The sequence below is a fragment of the Tachypleus tridentatus genome, chromosome 4, assembly GCF_004210375.1.
Source record: "Tachypleus tridentatus isolate NWPU-2018 chromosome 4, ASM421037v1, whole genome shotgun sequence".
Lineage (NCBI taxonomy): Eukaryota > Metazoa > Arthropoda > Merostomata > Xiphosura > Limulidae > Tachypleus > Tachypleus tridentatus.
This window is the reverse complement of record NC_134828.1, coordinates 100,307,705-100,327,647: the sequence shown is the minus strand read 5'-3', so window position 1 is coordinate 100,327,647 and position 19,943 is coordinate 100,307,705. Positions and strand designations below refer to the sequence as shown.

General features: G+C 34.7%; 2 protein-coding genes across 5 annotated transcripts in view; one reads left to right on the top strand and one right to left on the bottom strand.

The window, feature by feature from the left end:
• LOC143249766 (semaphorin-5A-like) overlaps positions 1-19,943 on the top strand; it is a 170,601-nt gene that overhangs the window by 25,524 nt on the left and 125,134 nt on the right.
• LOC143249767 (uncharacterized) overlaps positions 1-19,943 on the bottom strand; it is a 36,469-nt gene that overhangs the window by 1,372 nt on the left and 15,154 nt on the right. Inside the window, exon 1 of one of the 4 annotated variants that reach the window (XR_013027933.1) lies at positions 19,269-19,633. The exons of 1 other annotated variant lie outside the window; for it this stretch is intronic. The gene's annotated coding sequence lies outside the window, so the exon portion shown is untranslated. Of the gene's footprint in view, positions 1-5,527; positions 5,660-7,391; positions 7,546-19,268; positions 19,634-19,943 lie in introns of those variants that run through there. 2 more of the 4 variants (XR_013027931.1, XR_013027932.1) reach the window with 2 other exon arrangements.

The window sequence follows — 19,943 nt, the reverse complement described above, 5'->3', positions numbered from 1 at the left end:
AAAGATATGGACTTAAGGGCTTTATGTATGTGTTGCTTAAACAAACCTTTTACACTAGAAAGTGAACTCAGGGACTTGTAGAAAAATGTATATGTAAAATCGGCTCGTTTGGGTTGAGAAATTTTTTACGTAGAGGAGCGAACAACGTTTCGACCTTCTTCAGTTATCGTCAGGTTCACAAAGAAAGTAAGAGGTAACTGACCGGAAGCTGACCACATGTTTGAAGGGGGTTGTATAACTGAGTGTCGGAATGTAGAGGACGTGCTTAGATGTTTGAATATATAATTTTATATTATATATTTTATTATTATTATTTATTATATCATTTTTAATATAGGTATAAAGGTGTTCCTTTGTATTGGTTTATTTTGTGCTTGAGTTGTTGTATAAGTAAGGCTTCTTTAATTTTGCGTTTGTTTATGTTTGTTTCCTTATTTAGTATTTGAGTGTTTTCTATGGTTTCCGACACTATGGTTCTATGGTTGCACAACCCTATTCAAACATGTGGTCAGCTTCCGGTCAATTACCTCTTTCTTTCTTTGTGAATCTGACGATGACCGAAGAAGGTCGAAACGTTGTTCGCTCCTCTAGGTAAAAAATATTCTGAACTCAGGGACTATATATAAATCCTTTTACACAAATATCTCAACTCGAGAGCTGTGTACATGTTTTTATATCATCCATTTTACAGGAATTTGAACTAAGGAACTGTATATGTGTCTCTTAATTAGTCAATACATGATGATTGACTTAAGCTTGAAACACTGTTCGTGTAAGTCGAATTTCATTTGATTCGTAGATAGAAAGTGCCAAGTCACCAGTGCTCCATATCCTTTATAAACACATACGCACACAAAACATGGCTGAAAATATTAGAATAAATCTATTCACTTTATAGGTTCGTCTCTCTCTCTTTTATCTTCTCTTGTTTCGTATTAGAAATATCACTCCACTAAAGCAAACACACACACTACGCTTGGTGGCATTGCTATTAGCCATGGAATATATTCACTGTTAAAGGTTTTTAGCCAACCTTGTATATGTACTCAGATCAGTTTTGTGCCGTACTAAACATTGTTTGTGTTAAAAAAAAAATATTGTATGATATTGTATTTCAGAATATTAGCCGTATATTAACATTTCGCGAAACAAGTGCAAATTGACGACGTGTGCAGGTAATTAAATAGAATAGCTGAAAAGAAAAATGTCAGACGGATCAAATTGCCTATGGATCAGTAGGAGACACATAGCTAAATAAATAGACAGAGATGTTATTCTATTATTTAGGCTCCTCTTCGGAGCATGATAAATAGTTTAAACAAGCAGAAAAATTGACGAATTGGTGATTGTTATAAGCAGTCAGTAGAGTAACCATAGATCAAATGACACATAGGTCGGCTGTAGTATAGAAGCAGGTTTATATATATATATAAACAAATATCTGTCTTTGGAGTTACGCACAAAACAACACAATGGACTGTTTGTGCTCTTCTCACCACTGTGGTAATGCTCTGGGAATAAACACAGCTGAATAGGATAAACAGACCAAAATAAAGTGGTTAATTGCAACACATTGTTTTCATTTATTTATTACATATCTACAATTAATATCTACTTTTGAGTTTCATTATTCGTAAAAACGGATCTGCTATAAAGCTATTTTAATAATGTAAAATTAATTGCGTTTTAATCAAGCATTTGTATTTACATAAGATACGTAGTTGCTCGGTAACCATTACATGCTCGTAATTCAAATACAGTATCTTCCTTATGGATGAGGTTAATTACCTTAAGTCCTCGATGTCTACATAAAATAACATATGCATGCTCATATTTTAACCCTAATTTGGGCCAGTAGCGTTGAAATTTAGGTCTGGATATTACTGCCATGCACAACTTTTTTTTATATCAATTAACCATAGAGCTATTCAATAAACAATATAAGATCGCCGCCTCCAAGGGCTTCATTTATCCAATTCTATCCACAGAAAGAGATTCCTTGCGGGTAACTTTAACAAAAACTGGGTAAAAGTTCGAACGATTTTTTATCGCGTTGACTCATGCCCTTTATTACTGTCAATCATACCACTATCCCGTCGGCCACGAGCCATTTATAGATCGATACACGTTGGTTATGAAGAAAAAACTAATGAAAGGTTAATCAGATCGCCGAACATGAATATCTAAAAATACTGCTTGGTTCAATGGTCAGTTAGGGGCAAAGACAGATAATAATGCTTTAAAGTTTCATTCCAAATGGGCGAAAAGTTTGTAAAACGTATAACCAGTCACAATTTCAAACATACTATTTTTTTCAATTAAAGAGGAAAAATTGTTCGTTAAATTAGGCAGAAGGAATGTCCCCCGCTGGTATAGTGGTACGTCTACGGATTTACAACGCAAAAATCAAGGGTTCGATTCCCTCTCGGTGGACACAGCGTATAGCCCGATGTGAATTTGCTATAAGAAAACACACATACACACACACGTTGAAGGAATATATCAGTTGTCTGTAGAATTTTGGATACTTTCTATGGTCGTGACATCTAGCGGTTATCATGGAAAGCTTATTAATGACGATCCTTGTAATGCTTGGTTTGTTTTGAATTTCGCGCAAAGCTACACGACAGCTATCTGTGCTAGCCATCCCTAATTTAGCAGTATAAGACTAGAGGGAAGGTAGCTAGTCATCACTACCCACCGCCAACTCATAGGCTACTCTTTTACCAATGAATAGTTGGATTAACCGTCACATTATAACGCCTATACGGATGAAAGAGTGAGGATATTTGGTGCGACGGGAATTCGAACCCGCAATCCTCGGATTACGAGTCGAGTGCCTTAACCACTTGGCCATGCCGGACCCTCCCTGTAACGTATCTACTACAGATATTGCAAAAAAAAAACTGGAAATAAATTTGTTTGTTGTTTAGTACAAAGCGACAAATTGTCTTATCTGTTCTTTGCCCACCACTGGTGTCGAAGACCGAGTTTTAATTTTATAGACCTTAAAACTTACAACTGAGATACGCTGGGAGAGGGTGAGCTGAGAAAAACGGAAAAGAAACAATAACGTTTTATGGCCACCACTTTTTTATTTTAAAAGTGTTTAATCCGAGCCTAAAAATCTATATGAAAGTTTGAGGTAATCCGGTGATACTAATGGGCGTATTTTTTATCAGATACTTAGAAAATAATAATAATGTTATAATATATTTTTTAAATATATAATTATATTTTTTAAGCACAAAGTTACACAGTGAACTATTTGTGCTGCACCTCCTATAGATATCGAAAACAAGTTTCTGGAGTTATTAGCCCTTCAGACTTAACGCGGAGCTATTGGAGCTATGTTTAGTATTTTACGTACTTATTACTCACTGATTACTGTTGATGGAGATTAATCAGGTTATCAGAAGTTCCACGCATTAGTTAAATTATCAGCAAAATTCAGGTTCAGGACTTTTGAATGAAGAATAAATTGGAAAAAACGGCAAAGAGAAAACAAATACAGAAACCTGATTCGTACATACTTATCTTTGTTAAAACAAAGTTGATCAATCTATATTAATTTGCACTCGAAATGGCTGCTGCACGAGGGACAAGTGCAAGAAGAATACTGCACTTTCAAGTCAGAACAAGAGGTCCTAGTGCTGCATCCTATAATCCATAAATTACATACGTCAACAACTATCTGTTACAAATGACATATTCAGTGTGAGAACCGCACATCATGCCAACTTGTAGATGTATCTGTGTCGTCACGTTAAAAGGGGTTTGCCCTACCCCAGGTAGTGGATCTAGATACAAAGTAAAACTAGTAAAGATTGTACGGGATAGCTTTTCAGTGTGTTGTCTTTACCATACAAAATAATTAGTACTTGCACATGAGTTTTGTACATCTTGTTTACAAGAACATGCAGAATACAAAACTTTAGATAAAAATTACTTCGATACACCTGATTAAAGATTATATTTTAAACTATTTATGGAAGAGTAAAAAGAACAGAACTTTTAATTGTGACATCACTAGGCCCAACATATTTCTAAGATACAATACAGAGAAACGTTATATTTTAAATTAGTCTTATCGTAGTATTTTATATCACAACAAGTATAATATAAATTATCATGCAACTCTAAACTTTCAAGAGGACATGAAAGAAAAATAAGGTACAACTAAACAAAATATTGGAATGTTACAATGTTAAGATATACAAGTAGTTGTGCTTTAAATCCTATTAAAACTTGGAATACTACAATGTTAAGATATACAAGTAGTTGTGCTTTAAATCCTATTAAAACTTGGAATACTACAATGTTAAGATATACAAGTAGTTGTGCTTTAAATCCTATTAAAACTTGGAATACTACAATGTTAAGATATACAAGTAGTTGTGCTTTAAATCCTATTAAAACTTGGAATACTACAATGTTAAGATATACAAGTAGTTGTGCTTTAAATCCTATTAAAACTTGGAATACTACAATGTTAAGATATACAAGTAGTTGTATTGTAGATCGTATTAAAAATTGGAATACTACAATGTTAAGATATACAAGCAGTTGTGCTTTAAATCGTATTAAAACTTGAAATACTACAATGTTAAGATATACAAGTAGTTGTATTTTAGATCGTATTAAAAATTGGAATACTACAATGTTAAGATATACAAGCAGTTGTGCTTTAAATCGTATTAAAACTTGGAATACGAAAATTCCTCTCTCATTATTGTTTCAGGGTTGGAACCATTTTCAAATTCCTTAGAAATTGGTGTAACTACTTTCCAAATGAAATATAACTGGGTGTAAATAGAACTGTGAGAACTTTCTCTGTCTTTATTGTTTTTTTAAAGAAAGAGCCTAGCCTAGTGATTTGGGTGCTCGAACCGGGAATTCGAGGATTCACACTGTGAAAGCTATTTCTGTAAAAATGCAGTACTCATTTTATGGTTGTGGATGTGACAGGGAAATTCCACTATTAAATCAAACAAGCGTAGCCCAAGAGTTGGTGGTGGGTGTAGCCCAAGAGGTGGTGGTGGGTGCTGTTGACTAACTGTTTTCTATCTCGTCTATCAATACAAAAATAGGAATGTCAGATATTCCTTTTGTAACTTTTCTCTAATAAATCTTTCAACGTAAAGGCTAAGACGATTTTTACTTATTTTTTAGTTATAACATCTACCTACGAAGTGGATTTTCTTTATCATAGTCGAAGAGTTCGGTGCTGTAGAGCTAGCTTTTCCTTGAATAGCTTGCAGAGCTATTCACCTTGAAATTATAATACATATTTGTACTGTACCAATTAAAGTGAAATATTCTGGAAAATTCTAATCCTGATCTATTATAGAGCATTATCTATTTGTTTATCACTACTGTAAAATTAATAGACCCTGAGTTTGCATTTAAATAATTTAGGCAAACTATGATCTTCACAACAGTGTATTTGGCAATAGTAAAGACAAGTAAATTCTTTAACATCCGTTACCAGAATTATTATCAGTAGAATAACATTACGAATAATTACAGTTGGGTGTTTCAGAAGGTTTCGCTCCAGTTCAGTTGAGTAGCTCAGAAATTGTATTGTTCACGAATGTGTTCCCACAGCTGAATCTACCTCAGATATTATCAACAAAAGTAGATAGAACTTCTGTTGTAGAAATGTGCATGCGTTAATACACGAGAATTGCTTGTTCTTACACGCGTTCAACGAAAATACAAGAGGTCTGGTTTCGTAATGTGGTTGCATCAGCTATGCTAACATCTTCACCACAAACATTGCTCGTAGTTCGTTTAATATGTCAAATGTAAAGAAGTGTTTTCATGTGGTATGACCAAGGTCCACTACATTTCCTCGTATCAATACCATGACCACAAACAAATGGAGCAGAAACAGAGTAATCAAAGATACTTCTAGTGTTTATCATTAGAAGATATAATTTTTCAAGTTCTTCTTTGAAAGCCTTACGTTCTATCATAAAATGTAAAATATGCTTTCATCAGTTATTATTATTTACTATAAGGAACATACCAGTTTTTTTTTCATTTCTGTTTAGATTTCTAGATATTTCGGATGCATATATCACTTGAAATCTATTTCTCTAGTTATTATTATGTAATTTTCAGCAGGTCTTCTGTTAGAAGTTATCACACATTAATTTGTTAACGACACTAAGAAATATTTGTGACTTCACTGCGATAACTGTTCTTGGGTGAATAGTTCTCTTTTGTAACCATATCTTTTACTTTGTGGATGAAAGTGTTGCTCCAGTTGGTTTGAGATATATCTTCGGAGACTTATTATCCTAAACATTTCATTGTACGTATTTCTCTGCTTTCACGAAGCACTTTTAAATTTTCCTTCTTCGAATTGTCCTTTAGTTCTATGTTGTATAACAATCTCGTTTGAGTAACCTCTCATAGAAATCTGTTATACCTTTCTCAGCCAAAAGTATATCTGTGGATCACTGCAGTCTTATAAAGTGAGTTTAATCCACTGTCTGTGTGTATATCACAAATTTTAGTATTTGTATATAAGTTACAGCCTTCACATTCTCTTTGGTGTTTCTTGAAATATCCATTTTTTTTGGAACGACTTTCCTTAAATAGGCAAAGCTGCTTCACGATTAGTTGACAAAATTCACATCAACTAGAAGTTGGAACGTAGGAAATCAATTTGTTTCCCCATCGGTGATTCCCATAAAGGAAGGAAAATTTCGTATGGAAAAAACCTCCTAAACAACCGACAGATAGTAAAACAGAAAAGGTTAAAACAGGTTATAGTGTGTGATGAAAACAATTGTTAAAGTAAATAGCTCGACTAATCCTGGAAGTAATAATATATACTTAACAGATATACACCCACTATATGAGTGTTGTGTGTTAGTAGTAGAGATTATTGCTTTGTCTGTTTCGTCAAGTCTAGTATGAATATTGCTTTTGCAGAATACCGGCAGTGGTAATACAATAACAACTTGACTAGGCGTGTGAAAGCTTTCGCAGTCTGTGCATAAACGTTGTTTTCAGTCACTTGATTACAGGCTGGTGTTATTCGACAAAAAATTAAGATGTGTTCCAACATGGTTATTCGTGACTTCATAATATCTGACATCGGGAACACTAAAGTAAAGAGGAGAGAGTGCTACTCATGAATCTAAACGATTCAATAGTGTTTATTACAAAATAATTGTTTTTGATTACATGTAGATAGTATTAGATACATTGTGAACGTAATGAGATTTTTGAAAGAATTCGGGCGTTTGAAGTAACGTTAACTGTGTGGTATAAATAAATAAAAACTAAACAGTTTGCATCTGTAATTGAAACAGCTAGAATGTTACGTAATAATGTACCTCACATGTTAACTTCGAGTGTAGACTAAACGAACTCACCTCGTGAAGACGTCGTTTATTATACACGTGCCAAGTCTCACACACCGACTGTAAGCCTCACAAAATTAATACCTTGTCACGCCTACACAGCAAAGAATGTAAACCTCACTTATTCTGTGTTCAGTCACACTTAACCGTAATTATCTCACGCGCTACACTTGTGATCAGTGAAAAGCTATTCGGATTGGGTAACCTTTCTTTACTAGTAACCTTCCGAATGAAAATGTAGGGAATTATACAGATTAACCTTCGTCGTATACTTGTTCTATCAGAGATATATGTTTATTTTGTTTGTCTGTTCACTAATATGCCTGTATTACAATTTGTATCAAAATGTTTTTCATTCAAGTATCTAATTTTTCCTAGTCTCCCTACACCGTTCTTGATAATATACACTTGCATTAAAAACACCCTGCGAAGACAGGCACCAACATCCCTCTGGACAAGGAAAGTACTTAAATCTTACTCTTGGTAATTAATCAACCCTGGCATCTCTGGTTACCCCAGAATGTTCCGCAGACAAGAATGTTTTATAACATTATGTATTATTTACTTCAGTTAATAGGCCCGGCATGACCAGGTGGTTGAGGCACTCAACTCGTAACCTGAGGGTCACGGGTTCGAATCTCCATCACACCAAACATGCTTGCCCTTTCAGCCGTAGGGGCGTTATAAAGTGACGGTCAATCCGACTATTCGTTAATAATAGAGTAGCCCAAGAGTTGGCGATGGGTGGTGATATCTATCTGCCATTCTTCTAGTCTTACACTGCAAAATTAGGGACGGCTAGCGGAGGTAGCCCTCGAATAGCTTTGCATGAAATTCAAAACAAACAACTTTAGTTAATAAGGCTTACTAATGTTTATATGCTCCTAAATAACTCCTTTAAAATTTAGGGTTAATTTCACCCACTCTGACAGATTAAGGCTACGTTAATCTCCAAATGAGGACTTGAAGTTGCGTACTTGACTGTGTTTTATGGAGTAATTTTCTCCTGCCATGGTTGGTCAACGGTAAACTTGCGGATTTACAAAAATAAAAACCCTGCCCTGGGCTAGCTTTAAGTCTACGAATTTGCACTACAGATAGCTCGATGTGAGTTTGCTACAAGAAAAACACAGATATAATTAATAAAATTAAGTATTCGAGTCACCTCGGTGGCAAGAACACGTGTGTATGTGTGTGTCTTCTTATAGCAAAGCCACATAGGGCTGTCTGCTGAGCCCACCGAGGGGGATCGAAGCCCTGATTTTAGCGTTGTAAATCCGGAGACGTATCGGTGTACGAGCGGGGGACGGAAAGAACGCGGCTAGTTTAGTGTTGCTTTGCGTTTAAATAACGTTATTACTTTTGCAATAAATATAATAATTTTCGGACCTCTGTTTCTCATATAGTAAATAGAATCATATCCTATAATGCTGGTATTTTAGTTTGTTAATTTTTATTTTAATAATGTTCTCATGATAAAGCAAAAATCTTCTCAACATCGAAATATAAAGATCCACTAATAAGTGCTCTGTGAAGTTCATCTGAATATAAATATAAAGATCCACTAATAAGTGCTCTGTGAAGTTCATCTGAATATAAATATAAAGATCCACTAATAAGTGCTCTGTGAAGTTCATCTAAATATAAATATAAAGATCCACTAATAAGTGCTCTGTGAAGTTCATCTGAATATAAATATAAAGATCCACTAATAAGTGCTCTGTGAAGTTCATCTTAATATAAATATTTGTAGAAAAGAAAAGAAGGGAACCAAAATATTCGTTTTCCAGTATGTTGATGTGCGATCAGTATAGACTCTTTAAATCAGATTAGCGATAGAGACCCTCTGAAAGGTGCAGTATTTACACCTAGGCACGTCTAGAGGGCGGGATGGCTGGGGAACCTCCATCACTTATTGTCCTAAAGGGAGTCCTGTAGAAAGAAGGGGAGAAATTTGTTACGAAAGGGGACCCGCACGCCATTCATCGGGCTTTTTGTGTACTAGACTCGGTACACTGAATAGTTTAAAAGCCTAGTAAAAAAGTTGAAATATTGTAGAAATATCAAACCTGAACGTAAATATTAGTCACTTCAAGCTAAGATAAAGTTCACAGCTTAATAAGTGAGCGTCTTAGTTTATTTGTTCTTCAAATTTGTTGGCCCTCCGCTACTACAGCGGTATGTCTCCGGATTTACAACGCCAAAATCAGGGTTCGATTCCCCTCGGTGGGCTGAGCAGATAGCCCTTTGTGGCTTTGCTATACGAAAAACAAACACACACACACTTAAATCATGGACGTGTGTACTCTAATAGAGTGAAATAAAGTTTTACAAACAACTTCTTACAACCAGAGCTGTCTTAACTTGTTAGTAACAGTATGTAAAATTTAATGGCTGGTGGTTTAAAAAAAACAGAGAGAGATACACAAAGCGGGCAATACAATTGATTTAATATAACCATCACGAAATACGAGAAGGTAAACAGTACATTTGGTTTGACTGTTAGAATATATCAGAAGTTTTCTATAACCAGAACTTATCACTAAGCTCACACTAAAAGTGTTCTGTACCCACAACGCATTACTAAACTTATATTAGAAGTGTTCTGCAACCAGAACTCTCTACTAAGTTCTCGTGATTCTGTTGCATCTACTAATAATCTGTTGTTACAGAACACTTCTAATACAAGTTTAGTAATGCGTTGTGGGTATTAGTGAGTTGTGAATACAGAACACTTCTAAACTTACAAGTGTTCTGTAACCAGAACTCTTTACTAAGTTCACGTGATTCTGTTGCATTTAGTAATAATTATTTTTCTGAGCGTATTATAAGACTAATAGAAATAAAAGTAATAGTCGGTTACCTCAGTTGTTTTTTAATTAATCTTGTGTTTGTGTTTTCGCCATTTTATGAATGGAAATTAACATTGTTTTTATTATGTACTACAGGGTGTTCGGAAAGTCATTGTGCACTTATGTATTTATTAACAGACATGTTTAAATATAGAATACAGGAGGTAAATATGATTGTTTGTTTGTTTCTGAATTTCGCACAAAGCTACTCGAGGGCTATGTGTGCTAGCCGTCCCTAATTTAGCAGTGTAAGACTAGAGGGAAGGCAGCTAGCCATCACCACCCAACTCTTGAGCTACTCTTTTACCAACGAATAGTGGGGTTGACCGTCACATTATAACGCTCCCACGGCTGAAAGGGCGAGCATGTTTGGCGCGACCGGGATGCGAACCCGCGACCCTCAGATTACGAGTCGCACGCCGTAACACGCTTGGCCATGCCGGGCCAGGTATATATGAATGACAATTATAAACTGTTGAAAGTGACCCCCGTTGGCATCAATACAGGCTTGGATCCTTCTTATTTTGTTTCTAAACACCGCTATCAGTTGCTGGCTTGCACAGTGACTTTCCGAACACCCTGTATAATAAACATGAACGCCCTTCTTGTATCATTAGTTTTATTGAAGTCTTATTTGATTAAATGTTTTATGTAAACTTTTTTCCGTTCTCTATATAGACGTTAAAGTAATTTCGTTTTGTCCATTGTCAATGTCATTCTCATAATTGTGAATTAAAAGTTCACCTCGAGTTTGCTTTCTCGCCCTTTAACTTTTAAATATAATTTATAAATTTGCTCAAATGTGCCTCATAAAGTAGCATCTAACAATCTCCTGGGCGTGTTATTATTAAGATGTTATTTTGCTCACCTAAATATATTTATCACATAATATGAATTATTGTTCTATATAACGAAAAGGTCACTAACTTTAAACGCACAAAAGACGACCTTTTGTGAGATAAGAAAAAGACGTAAAGTAATATACATTTATATTCAGTATTTTAAACTGCTTAACGTTTAGGCTTAAAGTTTAACTATATAGCTCTAGGCAGCTTCTTTATTTGAATATTTTAATAGCATCTTTAGATTTGTATCTTTTCTAAACCTAAAGTTTAATGTTCAATTTTGTTTTTCCTTTCATTTAATTTATTCATTTTTTTTTATGTATTCATTTTTATTGAATGTCCGCACTCTGTATTTTAAAGAAAGACATTTGGTTTTTGCATACGTTGCACGTTACGTTGGCTTGATTTCAACTCTTTCTCCTTGTTTTACTGTGAACCACAATAGTAGTTCATAATAGGGATTGCAAGGAATTGCACAAAACCCTAATAGAACGTTTAGGCAAAAAACACTTTAAACGGTAAAGATTCAATTCAAACAACACGTAAAAAAGCCTTACTTGACCGATAAGGCTGTAAACATATCAAAATGCACCAAAAAGCACGAAGGTTAGATTTACAAGGAAAAGAATATTCACTCAAAACGGCCGATTTGTAATTATTATTATTCTCTTATCAGCCTACAACAAAAATTGCCTGATATATTGCATCCAAATCTTTTGTAGAATACTAAATAAGATACTACAAAGGCCAGCCCAGATAGCCTAGTTGCTTTGCGCCATAATACTTCAAACTACAAAGGTCGTAAGGGTATTAGAAAGTTGATTTATCTCTTTTATATTTTGCATAGCTAGAATCATCATAATTACAGTAGAAACGATGTTGTCATTACCTGTTGAAGTTAGTTTTCTTATAAGCCTTAGTCAAGGTGTATATTTGCCCATTGATGTACATTGTATATATATATATATATATATATATATATATATATATATATAGAGAGAGAGAGAGAGAGAGAGAGAGTTTGTGTACTTACATAGAAATTATAAATGCTCACTATATTGTCAAACAAATCTTCGCGACAATATTCACCTGCAGCTTAACATTTTCCATCTCGAACCAACACGATCAAATAGTCAACAGCTACAGTAAATCATCATGTACCGTATCAGCTAGCCACTAGTTATGTTTATTATCATTACAATGTATAAAGTTAGCTACTATATCCAGTAATCCTATCTCCATAGTTGAAGATTAAAATATCTAGCGAACAAGATAAATAAGGTTTAAAAAATGTAAACCTGCAAACTGAGATTGTAAAAAAAATAAGGAAACAAAGCTGAACTTACTGTAGACGTTATTTACTGAAAATACAAATCCCTATTTTTGAACTCCATCAAATGTATTTCTACGTAACAGCATGGAGCCAAAATAGTGGTTTGTAGTTTGAAAAAATAATGTTTGTAATAATGTTAATGAAGTTTTTAAATTCCCAATTTCTTTTTTTTTTATCTTGTAATGTGTGCGGAGATCTACGGGTCAACGTCGGGTAGGGGTGCTGCCATCTAGTATCGACGATATATACTGTTTCACGTATCAAGATTATATGTAAAGTATTTATATTCAAGAAGTAATGTTCTTATTTTTATTACCGTACCATTTGAAAACGACAATTGGTTTTATTTTTATGATTTCCTGTTATATTCTAAATAAAATACTAGTTGTGATCTGTCCATCACGAGGAATCGAAACCCATATTTTAGGATTAGCATTGTAAGTCTTTAGGTTACTGTCTACCTACCAACGGATATACAGCATTCCCTCATGTCCTGAACTTCAGGTTTGTACATACTATACAGTCCCATCTTCCAGCACAGCTGCTCTACAATAATTTTGTACTAAAATTTCCTCCTTGTGACATCGAGTAGTAGAACTAAGCATCAACAATTAAGAATATATTTGTATTTTACTAAAGCCTCTTTGTTATGCCTAACCTTTCCCTGCTGACAATGGATTTCTAATTAGTACAGTACAAAAATAATGAATAAATGAAATCAAAATTTGAGGTTTTACCTACTCACTAAAACTAATCAAAACACGAAAGACTATAGTTTAATCAAAACTTAAATTCGTAAAGTTTGACATTTTATCTATGAAATGTAAAAAGTTTTCGTTTTTAAAAAGTAGAAGGTAACTAATTTGTGAAATTAGTAAGTGCCACCTGTAATCCTTATATAGTGTACAAAAACATTTATACAAATATATGCTAATGCCGTTATATGAAATATTTTATTACAGAGTGTGAGTGCATATTCGCGATTTTTATTTTTTTATATTGATGTATTTTTGGAGATGGAAACTGAACGTTAGTACATAATAAATGATTTTCATTTAATCTTTCGACTCCAGAGAAATCTTGTAGCGATAGTACGAGCCGTTTAGGGACAAGCCCCATTGACGTGATCAGGTAGTACACGGGAAAGTTGTTGTTTTAGAACTTTTTGAATTCTTTCACTGGAAATATTAGCGACAGTTTTACTATATATGAACATAATAAATCGTAACCAGTACTTTAAATAGTCGGTTTTTATACTTAGAAATTCAGTAGGGTGGTTTCTCGGGGCTTGAATTATTTGTAAACTTTGTAAGCCCCTACTATAAATTCCACTAGTTTCACGTGCCTCGAGTTATAATGGCTTATACTCTGCTTTAATTCATTGATTTATGATAAAGGTCTCTTTTTTTTTTCAGTTTTCACTAAGATCTGACTTTACTAAAAGAAGTCGAAATCTTCAATAGCTGCATACTTGAAATTCTTTTGGACAGTAGATTAATCTATTATATATTTTTTCTTTTATCAGTTATATTTTTATGCGCCAGCAATACCAAGCGTGGGGTGCGCATATACCCGATTTGATTTTATTACATAATCAGGATTTCTGCCAGCTTACCCTCAAACTGAAATTGTTTTAGTTAAGATTAGAGTAAATTATTCTATGAGACATTGGGCGTGGTAAAAACATCAATCGAAAGGGTTTTTAATCTTAAATTAAAAACTTTTAATTAGTTTTTAAATCGGTCAACAGGGGATGAAGTTATGAGCTAAAAGTTTGTACTTGAAAAAAACACAACAAAGAAACAACTCACAGCCATCCTATGAGCCGCTATGCCGCGGCTAAAAATAAGTTCTTTAGAAAATTAATTTCTGTTTTGATAGCCCTCTATAGTAAACTTCATCTGCTTTTTCATATATTTTTAATTTATAATAAATTGAAGTTCATTCTCAAACGTCTTATAATAAATATTTAGACTTTCTGTTATTGTTATAAAACTGAATAACGGTATTTTAGGATGAATAAACTAATTTTTTTCACATATTTCACTGTCATTATTATTATTATTACATTCCAGTGCTAAGGGCTATTATTTTATATGTCCTCCTGTTAGTCTACTGATCTATGAATCGTGTTTGGTTGAGCGGAAATAGCCCATTCTGTGGCTTTTCGCTGAAAAACAACATTATTTCATGTTTAAATATAGTCGTCTTAAGCTAAAACGATATAACCATGAAATTTTGTCTTCTGCGCATTCATCCGATTCAAACTTTGCTAACTTCGGGTCAACTAACTTTCTTCATCTCGCCCTCTAGTAATGACTTTAGCGTTACGATGCTGCGGATAAGGTGGCATTAGACATTATTTCAACCTAGCAGAAAGATTCGATTTTCAATACGCCTGAAATTAAATGTGTTTTCAATTAATCGTTTTGCATTTGGAATCGAATTCTCTTGGAAGAATTGTGAACTGTAACGGGTGCTAGAAATCTGGAAGTCGCTAATTTTAAATTAAAGTCACTTCCCTGTCATATCTTCCAATATGTTTTACTTTTTTACTTTTATCAACTTTAAAATTTAATCTGAACTGACGATGGTCGGAATGCTGTTTATTTGCAAAAACAATTTCTCGAATAGATCGGTAGTTTATGTACTCGTCCTGACATTAAGATGAATGCCCCAAATCAAAACATGCGAAAGATTATGCTTATATGTTCTAACGTCATGTTTCTTATATTGTATCACTTGTTTATTCAGAATATTTAAGTGAGATAAAAAATGTTAATGGTTAGAATATATTCTCATACATATGGATTGAACTGGAAGATCCTTTATCAAACATTCGCTCTTTTATGAATTTTTCATGAGCGTGCATCGTTCCCGGGCCCAGTATGGCCAGGTGGTTAAGGTGCTCGACTCATAAGCTGAGAGTCGCGGGCTCAAGTCCCCGTCAAATCAAACATGCTTGTTCTTTCAGCTGTGCGAGTGTTATAATGTGACAGTCAATCGCCCTATTCGTTGATAAAAGAGTAGCCCAAGAGTTGGCGGTGGGTGGTGATGACTAGCTGCCTTCCGTCTAGTCTTACACTGCTAAATTAGGGACGTCTAGTGCAGATAGCCCTCGAGTAGCTTTGCGCGAAATTCATAAAACAAACAATCTCCACACTAGTGGGCCCAGCATGGCCAGGTGGTTAAGGAACTCAACTAGTAATCTGAGGGTCGCGGGTTCGAATCCCTGTCGCACTAAACATGCTCGCTCTTTCAGCCGTGGGGGCATTATAATGTGACGGTCAATCCCACTATTCGTTGGTAAAAGAGTAGCCCAATAGTTAGCAAAGGCGATAATGACTAGCTGCCTTCCCTCTAGTCTTACGCTGCTAAATTAGGGACGTCTATCGCAGATAGCCCTCGAGTAGCTTTGCGCGAAATTCAAAACAAACTAAATCTCTACACTAGCATGCTAAACAGTGAATGTTTTTAAGCAATTAACGTTACGTTTCAAACTTTAGAAACAGGTTCTCTTCAGACAATGTATGATTAACCACATTTACAAATTTGCAATCAATGTTGTACTTTATCAGTGACTAAATTTTGACTTTATCAGTGTTTCCCACAAAAAAGAACACTTTTGACTTCTAATTGTCCTTTCTTAAAGCAAAGCCCACTGTTTAATTATGCAGTAACCAACTTTACGAACATCTACAGAAACTTTGCATGTGTGTGTTCTTGTTTACCAATATATACATAAGTTTTAACTACATATTTTAGGTCTCCTTTTTGTCACTTAACGGTTGACGAAGTTCAGTACCGTTTTCTAGTCATCCTTTAATAAGAACCATGTTTTGTATGAAGCATCATAAGGAATATTCCTTACAAAGACTGAAAAACAAAATTAGTATTCTGTTTTAAATTTCATCCATGTTGACTTCTGTTTTCTATTTCTGGTGAAATAAGAAGGTCAGTGTGAAAAACCTTGTAAAACCAAATATGTTCAACTCAGAACTTTGTACAGTGAATTGATTAATATTCCATGTAAAAGGTGGGGATTTCGAATTAGTACGTTTATAAAGCTAGTCTCATGGTTGAACCAGAGAATCATGGGAATTAATCTCAATTTTTTTTAATATGAAGTGAAAGCTGGTTTAGTTTTGAATTTCGCGCAAAGCTACACGAGGGCTATTTGCGCTAGCCGTCCCTAATTTAGCAGTGTAAGACTAGAGGGAAGGCAGCTAGTCACCACTACCCACCGCTACTCTTTTACCAACTAATAGTGGGATTGACCGTCACATTATAACGCTCTTACGACTGAAAGGGCCAGCATGTTTGGTGTGACTGAGATTCGAACCTGCGAATTACGAGTCGAGTGCCTTAATTACCTGGCCATGCTGGGCCAAGTGAAAGCTAACGAGACACTATTACTATCCTTGCCAGTTTAAACATATCGTAGATTTTTTTTTCAAATTTTATCCAACTGAAGAAGCAAATTTTCATCTTAAGGTTTCCAATTAATCATATTCATTCATTATATATCTCTCTACAGATATTTAAATGATTTTTTCGTCCAAAAAAGTATGCAAATAAGTATGAACATTGTCCTCTCAAAATCGAAATTTATAAACGTTGACCTGGGTAAAAGCGGTTTTTCAAAACCTTTGGACTTTGATTATGGTATTTCTTAGAATGGAGGGAATAAATTGTTGGTTGAAAACCACTATCGAATACATTTAGCTATTTAGTCACCTCTAACTTATGTCAAACGAAGCAAACTATTTAAAAGGTTTCGAAATATTCATGTTATTCTTTTCTTAACATAAACTTGGTCATCAGAGAAACTTTGGTCCATTACTTGCTATTTTATGCACCTGTTTCCTAGGGCTGTGTACAGCAAGGCCGAAGCAAAAGAGCTTGATTGTATAGGGGGTTTCTGAAGGTCGCGTCTAATACTGAATATTCATCACTTGTTAATAAAGAATAAATAGCTCCATCACTCAGTAGGTAGTAATTATTAGAACTGGATGTTCAACAGGTAAGAAATAAGTTGGAAGTACAAGGGGTAGGGAAGAGGTAGGTAGCCGATGTTTTCAAGTAGAAAAGATAAAACGAGGCCTAAAGGGTTGAACAACTTAAATAATTGAAATCAATGCAGGATAATAAAAAATTAATTGGAGAAAAGGTACAGAATATTGTCAGTGGGGTAACTACAAAGCATGTTCTTCCCTCACCTGCAGCTGCGAGGGTTACGGGCAGATATTGCTAAAAGAGTAGCTCAAGATTTAGCGATGGATGGTGATGACTAGCTGCCTTCCCTCTAGTCTTATACTACTAAATTAGGGACGGATAGTACAGGTAGTCTTCGTGTAGCTTTGCGCGAAATTCAAAAGAAACAAACCAAATATACTAAATACCGAAATAGGTACGAGTTAAAGCAATTTGAACAGGTATAGAATATAGGACCAGGTAAAAATTTTAGACTGTCAAAGTAAAAGACGCATTCGAAGCATATAAATAAATGTTTAGAAAATTCAAGCTATTTTTACATGCATCAAGTACGTTGAAAACTTAGTTTGTTTGTTTTTGAATTTCACGCAAAACTACTCGAGAGCTATCTGCGCTAGCCGTCCTTAATTTAGCAGAATAAAACAAGAGGGAAGGCAGCTAGTTATCACCACCAATTCTTGGGCTACTCTTTTACCAAAGAATAGTGGGATTGACCGTCACATTAAAACGCCCCCACGGCTGAAAGGGCGAGCATGTTTGGTGCGACCGGGATTCGAACCCACGACCCTTGGATTACAAGTCGAACGCCTTAAAACACTTGGTCATGCTGGGCCCTGAAAACTTGGAATATATTGCAAAAGTTGAAATATTTTCAAACATTGAAATAGGTTTGGATGTTTCTATACAAAACTAGGAAATTTTAAATTTATAAATTGCTTTTCTAGAACAGCATAGTTTTGTAAGTTTTATTTAACTTTAATGATACCAGAAACATTACCAAATGTTGTATTGGTTTGAACATAAATTTTGACTTTATCAGTGTTTCCCATGAAACAGAGGTTACTTTTGACTTTATCAGTGAAACCACAATTTTATCAAATTCTATACGGACAACACTAATAATTTTAAATAGTTCAAAGCTTAAGTTGGAATACAAAAAATATATAATTAGATATCAAGTCAGGTAAACAGCAGATATGCCGCTAAATTTAAATAGCATGGTTTGAACCGATGATACAATTCAGAGTTTCATCCCTGCAGTGAAAATAGCGCATATAGTTCACTGTGCTGCTTTGCACTTAAACAGAAACATCAATTTTAGCCAAAAGCTTCCTTTCACAAATGAAGATTTTAGCCAGAGGTTTCCATTCACAAATGGTCTGATGAGCACTTTGAGCGACAATAATGAAATGGATTAGTAATTATTATGATATATTTACACTATACCACAATTAAAATTTATAGCTTTTATTATTATTACAAACGTACATTTATTTTTCACCACTAGGTCACTATTTATAAACTTCATTTTATTGTCACACCTTTTCAATTACGTCTCTAGTAACTCTCAGCATCCTTTACCTATTAACTCCAGGTTGAGCTTTACCAAGTGGTTAGCGTTCCGGACAGTGTACTGAAGGATCCAAACGGATTGTGCTAAGTTGTCGCAAAATCGCGCTTCATCTTTGGAACTGCAAGTGAGTTATAAGTAGAACAGTCAAATTTCATTACGTGATTAGAGTTATCCAATGAATTGCCTGTGGATTAGCTACCTTCCATCTTGTCCGTCACTGCTAAATTATCGACGCGTAGCCCAGATAGGGCTTGGGTAGCATTGTACAAATTTACAAGCACATAAACATACCTGTCAGAGTCTTTGGTCTCCACGTTTTGTCCCTCGATTTTTCATACAAACGTCCAAACAAACAACTTTGTTAAGGAAATGAATTTATGACGGATTACTACGTGGGGGAGGGAGGCTGAATGAAGTATTCATAACTGAGACATCCAGTTTGAATTGCGTAATGCGACATAACTGGTCCATCCCTGGTTCTTTACATCACATGCACTTCTATAAATTTATCTACATTATAACATAGCTTTATCTCATGTTTAGAACATGCATAAGTAAAGTAGGCTGGTTTTTATACTCTAGTTGATTGCCAGATGCCATTAATGCATCTTATCAGAAATGAACAAGTGTAATGAACGTTTACGACACTTGTAATTTTATACATCGACGGGCAAGGTTTAAGTGAGCCCTACAGTTCAAGGCTGTGCATGCTGTAGTCATGACAACAGCAACCCATAAAAATCTCAAAGCTATCACATTTGTGAAAGGTGTAAAACAAAGGTAGCTTTTTCATTTTGCCACAGGATTTCTGATGTAAAGTGGAGAGAGGACAAGATGAGTCTTCGATTTATAAGTTCCCGCTTTACCATTAAGAGCATAACTCTGTCTGTGTTTCGGAATATCGTATTTAAGGATATTTACTTCGGTAAACGGTTCAGTATTGCATCTTGATTTTTATGTTTTTGA